General features: G+C 43.3%; 1 long non-coding RNA gene across 1 annotated transcript in view; it reads right to left on the minus strand.

Annotated features, from left to right (window-relative positions):
• Positions 1-362: 362 nt before the first annotated feature.
• The window catches only part of LOC135051056 (uncharacterized), a 28,317-nt gene continuing 14,701 nt past the window's right edge, over positions 363-13,978 (minus strand). Inside the window, exons 2-3 of the long non-coding RNA XR_010242016.1 lie at positions 10,613-10,701; positions 363-676 (exon numbers count right to left, since the gene is read on the minus strand). This is a non-coding gene — a long non-coding RNA (uncharacterized LOC135051056). The remainder of the gene's footprint in view (positions 677-10,612; positions 10,702-13,978) is intronic.

Raw genomic sequence — 13,978 nt, forward strand, 5'->3', positions numbered from 1 at the left:
CTAAATAACTTGACTAGTATGTTACAGTACATCTGTGATGGCTATACTAAACTAAATTTATACATTTTATATTATAAAAATTACTCAAGGTCCCAATATTATTCTGTGTGCTAATGTTAAATTCACATTTGGTAGTATACTTCAGCACAATATGCTAGTGTTTGCTTCCAATGTACGGACAGAATAATCCTAAACTTTATTTGTAATCTAGAAAGGGTTGGCTATGTCAAAAGCATTTTGTTAAATCAGTGTAAAGGCTAATCTAATAAGATTACTGTGTGTATTTGTATGTATTAAAAATATTAGTAATGTGTATTTTTTTGTGTGTGTATATTTTTTGACTCACCTGGAATTTGAGGGGACTGCAGTTGAAGTGGTGGGGAGGGCACCAGCAAATCGGAAGGTGACCTTGATGCAACCATACTGATGCTTCGCATTGGTGGAGAGGCAGATTGTGTTCTGGGCAGATCCTGTCATGGTCTTTTCTGTGCCACACATTGATGCGTTGTGGATCCGTGGCCTGTGCGCATTTGCGCAGTCGGATGATGGCGGGATGGAATTTGGCAAAAATTTGAACTCCTCCTTTAGTGTTAATGTGTTTCACATTTACCTTCTGCAACATCAGCACCATGTTCAACATTTGAAGGAGTGGATTGGCGTGTGCATTTCCGAGCCACTGTAATACAAAGAAACATATGATTTGTACACACAAATGCATTTGCAAACAACAATAACAACAGCATTTCTCAAAAATTAGTTACAAACACATACATATCCATACATTATAAAACAAATCCTCAAAACTAAAACACAAAAGAGTAATGCAACTTCATCACATTGTGGCAACAACTATGCAACACACATGGCGACACGTGCGTAGCATACAAAATTAAACAGATTAATGTTACAAACACAAATCAGAACACATACAATTTTGACTGAAAAACAAACTACATACCAAATGCATACATAACAATTAAAAAAAAATTAGGAATAAAAAAAGTATTTGTGAAACCACAAAACACCACCTAGAAAAGCGTCTTTGTTGTAAAATTCACTAAACATCATGCGAACATGTGTCCTTAACAAATAAATCATGAAGACACCACACTTACACCTTTGCAGATAAATGGTGTGTCACACCAATAACCAATACAATCCATTCTAAATAAGGTACCTTTCACCAGTTACATTATTAAGGACTTGAACTAATTGCTAACACACAATAGTAAAACCCAGGAGATTTTACACAAACAATCATGATAGACACAATTACACACACTAATACACACTAAACTAGCATAGTCCTACTATTACACTGATAATGCCGATTTATTACCTTATAACCTTCACTATATACTGGTAAGAGATTCAGTACGCAATTGGCGTATGGGGTACCGTAAGGGTACGCACTTAGCGTAGCAGACGCTCATCCGTGGTCGAGACGCACATGCGGCACGCTCGCTCACAGCTTAACGCTTGGTGTCGAGCACGCTATAGGCGGCCGACTACCGTAATGCTACGCTACTAGCGCAGCGTACGCTCGTGATCACGAGGGGAACACGAGCGGCGCAGATGCTCACGGGATGACACTCAGTAAACCTTGTATGCAACACAGTGAAAGATTGAGTTTGTACTGTAAACCTTACTACTGAAATACTGTAGCGATATAACGCTGCTTAACCTTGTTAATGTGAAAGCTGTTTGAGCGATTGAGACGCTCCGATTACCCTCTGCAATGTAATAAACACACGATACCTTGCTAAGGTTCCAACACCTTTACTAACAATGTCTAGCTATGTAAAAAGGGGAAAACAGTTAACAATTCATACACTACAAACTAACATCAATATCTAAGCAGAATAACTACACATAAATATACAATAGCGTCACAATCTTATACAATAACAGAGAGAGAGAATATGGCAAATACAAACAGGGAATAAGATGGTTACAGAGAATAACTTACACACACTGGGGAATGATTCGCTGCGCAGTCCTGGTACCAGCTCCGAGTTAGTCAAGATGAAAACCGTTTGTGGAGAGAAGACTGAGCTGGCCAGGCTGGCTGTCCTTATATACACTGCGTACAGTATACTACAAAGGGACCTATAATCTCATTGTTCATTGGACACAGAAATGTCTCCTCGCATCATAACAAAAGGTCATAGGTTAGTTTGAACAGGTGGGCTGTGACTATATCAAACTGCTCAGGTGGGAGGGAATCTCAGAATTCCCGCCGCATGGATAATGAACCGCAAATATAGTAAATGTCCAGAAACTACTAATAGACATAACTATACGCAGGAGCGATTAATCTTTACCTAACCAGCACCGGATTGTTTCTAATAAAATGTTCTTTAGTTAGGTACCAAACACAACTGCTCAAACCCTGTCTGACCCTTCGTACCATGCAAAGAGGAATTCCTCTGTCCAGCGACCAGTTACATTAAACAAACTTACTGTTATTATTAAGGGGAACATTACCTATAAAACATACTATTTGAATTTATTATGTAACAATTGAGGCACCCGCTAGACGCACACAAACTCTACCGTAAATGCACATACCATGCGCTCGAGCGCATGGCCGAGGAGGCGCCATCACGCAACTGCGAATATGTGTACGTGCAGCGGGCAAGCGCATGGGGTGAATATATGGCAGCGTGTAGCATGATATTTTTCCGACTTTGACAACACATAGCAGGATTCCAAAGTTTTAACATCAAAACAATTGTACACAAAAAAAACACATAAAAACTACTCACCATCCTGCCTGGGCCGATCTGAATCATGCACATAAGTGCCCCAAACCACTTTGCAAAGAATTAAGCTCCGCACTGGCTCCTCCCACTCCGCATAAGTTGCAATATACGGATGCCCACCACCGGTTTGACGGGCAGACTTGGCCTCCTTGGCCATCTTGGCCTTGACATGGCGCTTTATGTCGTAAAAACGTTTACGTCATGTGTCTTCTGTCCTGCGAACAACTCCCACGCTATTCACTGCAGCAACAACTTTAGCCCAAATAGCACTCTTTCTGCGAGAAGTGACTTTGGAGGCCTCAGTGCAACATTTTCTGCATAACAAAACTTCACGTTGCGCCCAGTTTTCGTAGTGGTGCGTGGCTGCAGAGCCACAGCACCATCACTCTCACTCTCACTAGAGTCCACAGCAGCAACCTCACCCTCCTCCTCACCCTCCGACTCACTACTCTCCTCCCTCTCACTAACACCCTCACTCACCTCCTCCCTCAAACTAACCCCCTCCACCTCACTCAACACCTCCACTTCACTCACCTTCCACACCTCACTGACCTCTGACTGAGACATAATTGACACAAACAACAAATAACACGAATAACAAAAACACAAAACACACTCCTCCACTAACACTACACACCACACATCAAACACACCCAAACACACACACACACACACACACACACACACACACACACACACACACACACACACACACACACACACAACAATAGACTGAAATAAAAAACAACCACTAAAAATATGACACACTTCAAAACAACACCACAACAATAATCACAAGACGACTTACAAACCAAATACACCACTCAGTAATCACTTAAACTCACCTAACCAACTTTCTACAACTCCTACCGCAAACAACACTACCTCTCTCCTCTCCACTAGCTAATCCCACGAGGTCCATCTGGTTTGGGGCGTATTTATACTATGCTGCACAGACACTCCTCATCACAAACCCAACCAATCACGGACGAGTGACGAAAACGAAAGTCAGAAAAAAACGCGTCCGGGAAGGGAGTAAAATCTCGACCGTGAAAAAAAATATACGAAACCGTAAAAAAAAAAACAATAATACGGTTGCAAAACAAAATTCAGCCGCATTAGGAACTTAAAAAATACGAATAACATCGACATCGGTAAATACGGATAACAAAAATACGACAGCATAGTAAATGAGGCGTAAAAAAAAAAGTTGCAAATTATCACTCCCGATGTCATTCGTGTTTAATCGTCAAACAAATTTCGAAAAATACGATTCTTATTAAATATACCCCGAGGAGTATTATAATGGAACAAAATCGACTTCTATACCATCGACTACACTATGGCCCTCATTCCGAGTTGATCGCTCGCTTGCTGCTTTTAGCAGCAGTGCACATGCTAAGCCGCCGCCCTCTGGGAGTGTATTTTAGCTTAGCAGAAGTGCGAACGAAAGGTTAGCAGAACTGCAGGGAAAAATTTTAATGTCGTTTCTGAGTAGCTCCAGACCTACTCCTACCTTGCGATCATTAGATTGGTTTGTTCCTGCTTTGACGTCACAAACACGCCCTGCGTTCGGCCAGCCACTCCCCCGTTTCCCCAGGCACGTCTGCGTTTTTACCTGACACGCCTGCATTTTTTAGCACACTACCGGAAAACGCTCAGTTACCACCCAGAAACGCCCACTTCCTGTCAATCACTCAACGATCTGCAGAGCGACTGAAAAGCATCGCTCGACCTTGTGTAAAACTGCATAGTTTTGTGTGAAAGTACTTTGCGTGTGTGTACTGCGTCCCGTACGCATGCGCAGAAATGCCGACATTTAGCCTGATCGCTACGCTGCAAACAACGTCAGCTAGCGATCAACTCGGAATGACCCCCTATCTACAATCCCGGAGACAGTTTCTTCAGTGGAAACTGCAGAAGAAATCTTCTTTTGATCCAGTATCCAATAATACTTCCATCAGAATTCATTTATTAGCTTATGATGTGAATGAAGTGTTAATGTCTAAGGATTCTGGGAAAATGGGGTAGCAGATTTTCATTATGCTTTATACTTGTATGATATTCTTGTTTGTATTTAGTGTAATATGAGCATGTGGGTCTTTTATATGCATATTATTCAGTGATGTTACTACTTTACAATATTGATACATTGTTATATTGTTACAATTCTAGTGAGTACATTACATTTCTGTCTCCTACTGTTTTTAACTACCGGAGCTACTGTAAGAGGCATGGGGGTGGGGCCCTGGGGAAAGAATACGGAGCGCTCACTTACCAGGCCTACGTACCTCACGCCTCCCGTCCTCCACCTTCAGTCCGACGAGGTAGCTCAGACGATACTGGCACACGTCCAGACACGGAGAAGAATTTCCTGGGTGAGCTGAAAAGAATGGGGGACACACTACGCAGGGGTGGCCTATACTGGGCTCAGTGAAGGGTCATCATTGGCACTTGTGGCCTCAGACTGGGTGCCCCCGTAGCGGTGCGAAGCACCAGGGGCGACACTGAATGAAAACACCCAAAGGGGAGGTGGGGGAGGGGGCAACATACAGCACAAACACACACGAAACACCTTTATGCTCACCAGCTATATACTCGGGTTCCGCCAGACGACTGGCACTTCTTCTTTGCTCCTGTAAGAGAACACACAACACAGCCCACGGGATGTGGCGCTGCTTACGCTTTATGACGGAGAGACACTTATACAGAGGTTATAGCATGACACCGTAATACTGTTTCAACCTTGTAGTACTCGCCAACGCGTACTTCCGACAGCCTACCTTTCATGGGGGCCTGGCTGTGGGGAAAACTGAGAACTCATCACACATGCGGCGTAGCGCCAACTTATGCAAACCGCGGCCTAGCGCCGACTTTAACAACCTGCGACGTAACGCCGACTTAAGCAACCTGCGGCATAGCGCCGACTTAAGCAACCTGCGGCGTAGCGCTGACTTACACACCCTGCGGCCTAGCGCCGGATCAAGAGATACCACGGCCTAGCGCCGACTTACCACACCTGCGGCGTAGCGCCAACTTCAGCGACCTGCGGCCTAGCGCCGACTTCAGCCACCTGCGGCGTAGCGCCGACTTACACACCCTGCGGCCTAGCTCCGGATTAAGAGATACCACGGCCTGGCGCCGACTTACCACACCTGCGGCGTAGCGCCGACTTTAGCGACCTGTGGCCTAGCGCCGACTTCCCATACACACAATAGCATTGGGCTTCCTTGCCCTGCATGCCCCCTACCTATGGCTGCCTATCTGGGGGGGTAATTGGGGCCTAGCGCCCTCTGCTGCTCAGGCCATGGGCCTGCCTAACTGTGGGGGGTAATGGGGGTGGGCCTAGCGCCCTCTGCTGCTCAGGCCGTGAGCCTGCCTAACTGTTGGGGGTAATGGGGGGGGGGGGGGGCTAGCGCAGTGTCGCACCCAGGGGGGGGTTTCCGAGCATATATATTTTTTTTTTTTGCTGCATGAGTATTATTAATGGCTGTCTAGCATCCTCTGCAGCCTGCTGTCTTCCTGGTGGCACTTGTAAGTGCTTAATAAAAGTTTACTTTATTTTAATTATAGTACATATATATCCATGTTCATACATATATACACAGGTATATACATACATATATATATATATATATAAACAGACACATATATGATATATATACATGTGTGTATATATACGTGTACTGTATGTATATATATATATATATATATATGTATGCATGCATGTTTAATATGCTATGTATATGTGTATATGTATTTGTGTGTATATATATATATATATATATATATAGGTGTATATATATATGTATCTGTAATTCATCCGGCACTCCTAATGTAACTGACAACAGTAACCTGGGTGCCCGTGCAATTTTAGTATAATCCCTCTATTGCTTGATAAGCAAATGGCACGTCACTCCAGGGTTACTGAAAAAAGGATTTAATGATCCATGATAAATTCCATAGTCATACAACGATTAAGTGTGCAGCATGGCAGTATCAACGGCTCGTTTCAAGACCTAGTCCCGTCATCAGGATTTATTGCCGCTGCTCATGTGAAACATGACGTGCCATTTGCTTATCAAGCAATAGAGGGTATATATATATATATATATATATGTGTATATACAGTATTTATATGTGTAGATATGTATATATATATATATATATATTTATATGTATATATACACACACATATATATATATATATATATATATATATATACACACACACACACACACACACACACACACTAGTTTTATGGACCCAGCATATACTGGGTCACCTCAGTCCCCACCCCCGTGATTGGCTCCACCCAGTTTTGGAAACCCCCCCCCATGGAAATCCTGCGTTTGCCACTGTAGCGCCCTCTGCTGCTCAGGCCTAGAGACTGCCTAACCGTGGGGGGTAATGGGGGGGGGCCTAGCGCCCTCTGCTGCTCAGGCCGTGGGCCTGCCTAACTGTGGGGGGGTAATGGGGGGGCCTAGCGCCCTCTGCTGCTCAGGCCGTGGGCCTGCCTATGTTGTCTCAGGCCTAGTGCCTGTTTTGCCCCACGGGCCTAGTGCCCGAATACCTGGTGGTCTAGGGGGAGAGGGGCGACCTGTACTTACCCCTCCTAAGGGTCGCGGCTGGACCAAGCCTAGCCCGGCCACACCCACCGCGTTGTCTTCGCCGGAGGCAGGGCGGCTCCCACCACCTCCGGGCTTCCTGAGGGCTTCACCTGGGCAGCAGGGGCACGTGCAAGCTCTTTTGCGTTGCACACCGCTGGCCCAGGGCTTCCGACGTCTTCACCCGGCGGGCAGCGGTGTGTAACAGCTCTTTCACAACTGCCGCCGCCCTCCAGGACTTCCGGCTCCGTCTTCTTGCTGCCGTCTTCAGGAGCTCTTCTCTGCTCCCTCCCGGCCGACGAACTCTGCTCTCGCGCCCGGCGCTAGCTAGTCTCAGCCAGTGCCAGGGGGCGGGGCTATGATGTGGCGAGTCGGGATTGGCTCGCCACTGCCACTCCTGATTGGCCACCAGTTTGCGAGGCGTGATTGGCTCGCGGCTGGCGCCAAATTAAAAATGCCGCACGGCGATTGGTGGGGTCTGCGTCTCGGAGTATGCACGCCCGCCGCCATCACCCGTGTGGAGCGGCGGTGGATATCCACCGCCGCCCACACGCCCGCTGCCGAACTCTGCATTCAGCTGGGCAGGTGGAGACCGGACCAGGGCAGGTGAAGACCGGACAAGGTCCGGTCTCCAGCGCCGCCCGAAGCCAGCGCTACCTCCGGCCCCATGGGACGGCGCCGGGCCGTCCCAGACGAGGAGGGACGCACATGCTAGTAGCAGGGCCAGTGACCGCACGAGTACACTGGCCCTTTCTACACTACATTGCACTGATTTACTGATGACATCATGTGTGGGCGTATCAGTAATTTAAGTGTGTGCCAGATCACATGGTGTGTTCTCAGGGGATAAAGCTTGTGAATGGTTGTACTATCGAAACGTTAAAACTTACCTGAGCATCCAGATTTTCATAATGGTGACATATGAACTTCTCCTTATGCAATAGAATGAAGTGATTAACAGACAAAGGTCCTAATTCAGATCTGATCGCAGCAGCAAATTGGTTAGCAAATGGGCAAAACCATGTGCACTGCAGGGCGGGGCAGGGGGGTGCAGGTATAATATGTGCAGCGAGAGTTAGATTTGGGTGTGGTGTGGTCAAACTGAAATCTAAATTGCAGTGTAAAAATAAAGCAGCCAGTGTTTAACCTGCACATAAACAATATAACCCACCTAAGTCTAACTCTCTCTGCACATGTTATATCTGCCCCCCCCCCCCTGCAGTTCACATGGTTTTGCTCATTAGCTCACAAATTTGCTGCTGCAATCAGATCTGAATTAGGCCCAATCTCCTAAAGTGTATGTGTGTACGGGTCATCAGTCTACTGCATAAGGATAAGTTTATATGTCACTAGTATATGCATACTATTTTAATCTAGGGCACACTGTGATGCTATTTTTTATCATCTGAATTCTTTGCTGAATTCAAGGTAATTCGCTATTTTATCTCTGGTTTTGAATACCTTTCCACATCTCCAGAAGAATAATCCATTCCCACAAATACCTCACAAGAAAATCGTGTTTAACCTGAAGTATACCCCGATGAAGTCATTGAGACGAAACGCGTAGGTTTCGCCAATTTCCACTGTTCGTGTATACTGTATGTCTATGAGAATTCCACCCACCCTGAGCATACACCTTTGCTAAGGTGAGGGTGTGTTACATGTCAATGCCTTATTACTAACATGAATATAAATGGTGTGGTGATGCGATCTTTTTTATATACAATTTTTAGCATTGTTTTATAATTTCACTGTTAATAAATGATACATACCATATTAAAAAATGTGATCACTAATTTTTGTCTTCTTTTGGGTGACATTTTTTTTGATGAGAGGGTCCCATTTAGGATATCCTACACTGACCCTTCCTAAAGAGATCCTCTTTGAGGTGAAATTCACCCTGAATTTTCTGATGAGCTGAATTTACAGTATTGTACAGTATGTACTAATGCACCAGGATATATCTGTTTGTATTTGTATGCTATAAAAGAACTTTTATTAACAGTGGTTCTATCTATAGTGCTGCTCTTCTTTTAGCACATAAAAGGAGTATTTTTATTGTTTTTATATATATATATATATATATATATATATATACAGTATATATATACAGTATATATATACACTGATATCTTTTGATTCTCTGTTATAGGTGTGGGAAGGTAATGTGGCCCGGTTGCTAGGAGACAGGGAGACCAGTGAAGTCACGTCATGACAGGCAGGGGGCTCCCTTGTGGGAGTGGACCTATCGGCTAGCCGCTGATTGCGGACAGGGCAGGGGGTGCCAGACTTGCGTCACGATCATGTGGCGCGGGGAGGCAGCGTCCCTGTTACCAGGGCGACGGATAGGAGGCTGGAAGCAGCTCGTCAGGAGCACTGGGCAAGGCTGGATGATGTCATAGCTGGGCGTCCCGGCGTCTGTGTGGCCGGACCCGCGCGCCTTTCAACACCACCGGGCGGAGGTGATTAAGATTGATGGGACAGGTGAGCACATTTTGATGAATCTATTGGTAATAAATGTGGCAAGATTGGCTTACTGATGGTAATCACTCCCCTGACGACGGCGGTAGCCAAAACGGCTGTTGGGAGATCCTGCTGGGTAGGATGTATATCCCCAGTATGCACAGGATGTGTGAGAAACCTGCTATTGAATAAGTCAAATTGCTGAATTTGCACAGAAAACGCGTTGTGATGTATCATGAAATGGCATAAAAACGTTTGATTATATATTGAGTGCTGGCCTCATCTACAACATAGCCCCAGCTGGAGCCTCATGGTGTGGATGCAATTAAGACAGACGTGGCACTCACGGCAAACTGCAATGATCACAAACACATCAGCGGTTTATAGCAGGCATTATTCACACTTAAGCTTTTTGGAGTGCCTTACCCATCTATGTATGTATGTATATATATATATATATATATATATATATATATATAAACCACAACATGCAAGAGCGGCTGTGGCAAAACCGAATACAAATCCAAAATATTAAGGAGAAACGGATCCGAAACCAAAACACGGAGGGTCAGCGCACATCTCTAGTAGAAATATGTATTAGGTTTTATAAGCTTAGGTTTAAAGTACCTCTACATGATGAAATAATGTACTCAGGAGTAATACTAGCACATCTTGCAAATTCTATGGAGTTATTTCTAGAGAGAGGTAAAAAGATATCAACTCTCTAAAGTCTAGGGAAGGGACTAGAAGCTCATTTTAACATTTCTATTCCTGACCTGTGTTATTGCTCTGCTACTTGTTGCTGGCCTTTGCATTCTTTGGATTGTCCTTGCTCCTGCAAGCAGTGTGTTGTCCATGGATGCCCCTGTCAATAAAAATATCAAAGTGTTATATTTGCAGTAAAAAAAGTATAAAATGATACAAATATATATATATATATATATATATATATATATATTATTACTTAAAGAGCATCAGGAAGGCTTGGGCCGTAGGCTTGTGGCCATTACTTCAAAGGACATTATTCAAAGGATAACTACAAGTTTAAACATAATTTCGACGTTACACCGACGTTATACCGAAGGAAAACAGAAGGACAACAATCAGTCCACAATCTGGACCACTAAAGGACAGGAACGCTGCAAGACCTTTCCACATCATCCGCAACTACTCAAATTTATGTCTATAGCATACCAAAAACATCTGAATTCTCACCTGTACCAATGTTATCTGTCTTTTTACACTATGAAAAGACATCCCCAATCTGCTCACTACAGCTCTCTCTTATGCAAACTCATGTATGTTTTTTGATGTAATGATTGGCTTGTAATTGGCATTGCATGAGTGGGGAAGTTGCCCGGTGAAACATAGTTTATTATTGCATGCTCTCTGGTATTTAACTCCTTTGATTATTTGACCATTGTGGTCAGGTGTACTATATCTTCACATTTAGTGAGGTGTAATCTAGTGATAAGCGGATTTGGTTTTACTCTGTTTTACTCGGTTCTCAAAACAGAATCTTATTGGCTATCCAAAACACGTGACATCCGTGAGCCAATAAGATGCCGTTTTGAGAACTGAGTAAAACCGAATCTGCTCATCACTAGTGTAATCATGGTGTAAAGGACACAGTGTGATTCCTGATTAGTAAAAAAACAACAACAAACAAACAATGAGAAACATCCCCAAACAGGTAATTTCAACTTTAAACTTGTCATTTATTTTGTATGGTCTGGACATGGCTGTTAATAACAAATGCACAGTCAAAATTCTTAAAGCTATGTGTACAAATTCTAGGAGCTTAGGATACAAAATTCCAGAGCTAATTGCCTTAAAAACAAGGGATAACCTGGAGTTTGTGGCAGTTACAGAGTCATGGTGCAATGAGAATCATGACTGGGACATAGCTATACCAGGATACAATTTATTTAGAAAGGATAGAATAGGAAGAATAGGAGGAGGGGTAGCAATGTATGTGAAAAAAGCATAAATGCTACTTTAATACAAAATATTGAAGACAAAACTGAGGCCCTTTGAGTCACCATAGAAACTGAGGAGAAGGTCATTATTCGCATTGGGGTGATCTATAGACCACCAGGCCAGGGGCAGGATTTGGACAGAAACCTATTGTTGGACATCACTAAAATGGCTTTAAAGGGAAATTCATAATCATGGGAGACTTTAATGTACCTGATGTAAATTGGGAGGGGTCTTTTGCAAGTTCAGCTACAAGTTGCAAATTTCTACATTCCTTATAGGGAGCATCTCTCAAGCAATTGGTGAGGGAGCCCACTCGCAAAGACTCAATATTAGATGTCATTCTTTCAAATGGTGATAGGATATCAGACATATATGTAAACGTCGATTTACATACAGGACTAAAAGCAACACTTTAGAAACACATTAAATACACTTTAAAATGGAGCCGCTGCGGCCGCTGTAATCAAACCTTAGCCTACGTACTTTTTACACCATTAGCGTACAAAGCCCCGTACCATGTACGCAGTTTGCGTACAAATGCTGTGCTGACCATACAAAGTACACACAGTGCGTACACACCCAAAGACACGCCGTGAGCCCTCTGCAGCTACATGTGTGACTGAAATACACTTATAACCTTAGCAGAGAAAGGAGACACGACACCAGATTGTATTTAAAATACCGGGTTCCAACACACCAACATATAATTACTGAAAGGGGGTTACAATAACAATGCAATACAATAGTAAAATGGCTACAGTCAATGGTACATACATTTTAGTTTTGCCTGCGCTTCCCAGTCTGGTCCTCAGTCATCAAGGTAGATGACCTTCAGAGTCTGTGATAGTGACCTGGCCTGCAGCTGGCTTTTTATACAGTGGATCAAAACATAATACAATAGACACTGTGTGCTCTTCTTCCATTGGTTCGGGGGTGGGACATATCCTGTGCACCGGGGATCATTGGTCAGCTCAAGAGGTGGGTGATTGCTAAAACTTGAGATGTGATTTCTGTTGTTTGCATCTGAGTTCCCACCCCATGACCAGTTAAACCCATCAAATTAATCATACATAAATCTGGTATTATCAATAACTTAATGTTGTAATATATGATCATACTCTCCATCCTCAAGATATACATATATCCATATCTATCTATCTATCTATCTATCTATCTATCTATCTATCTATCTATCTATCTATCTATCTGTCTATCTATATATATACATACACATACACACACACTCCTGCTATTACAATTTATTAGGAAATATATATATATATATATATATATATATCTCCAAGAGTTTAGACTATAAATGTTATTACCTCAGATTTCTGAATGTCTGGTTTGTAATTTCTTAGCTATTGCTAATTAAGTTTCTCTTCAGTCAACCTAGGTTCCTGGATATTGTCTTTCTTGTTTGTCCTGTTTTCAGATAAGACAATGACAATCCAGTATTTATTGTCTTCGACAGATACTGGACAACTCTAGAACAATAGGGGTAACCAAAGGTATTTGCCTTCTTCATAGGATTTCAAAGCTTTGTGTAAATAAGGCCATCTGGTACATTGTATTTGAGTCTCTGGGAGGATAATTTATGTGAGAACCAACTTTATGCTATTAGAAGAGTGAGCAAACAGTGGGTAATTTATGCAATATATGGATTAAATATATGATATGTATTTGTGGCTTTTCCATGCGAGTACAAATGCCTCTGTAATTACTCATACCACGCGCTAACACGCACGACCGTGAATATGTGCATGTACGGCCGAATAAGTATGAATAAGTAAGAATTTGGGGGTAATTTTACTCCTACAGTAGTATTAACATCAATAACAATCATTTCCACTCATTTCCAGTCTATTCTGAACACCTCACACCTCATAATATTGTTTTTAGACCTAAAAGTTGCACCGAGGTGGCTGTATGACTAAGCTAAGCGACACAAGTGTGCGGCACAAACACCTGGCCCATCTAGGAGTGGCACTGCAGTTACATTCAAGATGGCACTATTCAAAAACTAGTCCACAAACAGCATATGATGCAAAGAAGAAAAAAAGGTGCAATTAGGTAGCTGGATGGCCAAGCTAAGCGACATAAGTGTGCGGCACAAACACCTGACCCATCTAGGAGTGGAACTGCAGTTACAGACAGAA

The sequence above is a fragment of the Pseudophryne corroboree genome, chromosome 2 (assembly GCF_028390025.1).
Source record: "Pseudophryne corroboree isolate aPseCor3 chromosome 2, aPseCor3.hap2, whole genome shotgun sequence".
NCBI lineage: Eukaryota > Metazoa > Chordata > Amphibia > Anura > Myobatrachidae > Pseudophryne > Pseudophryne corroboree.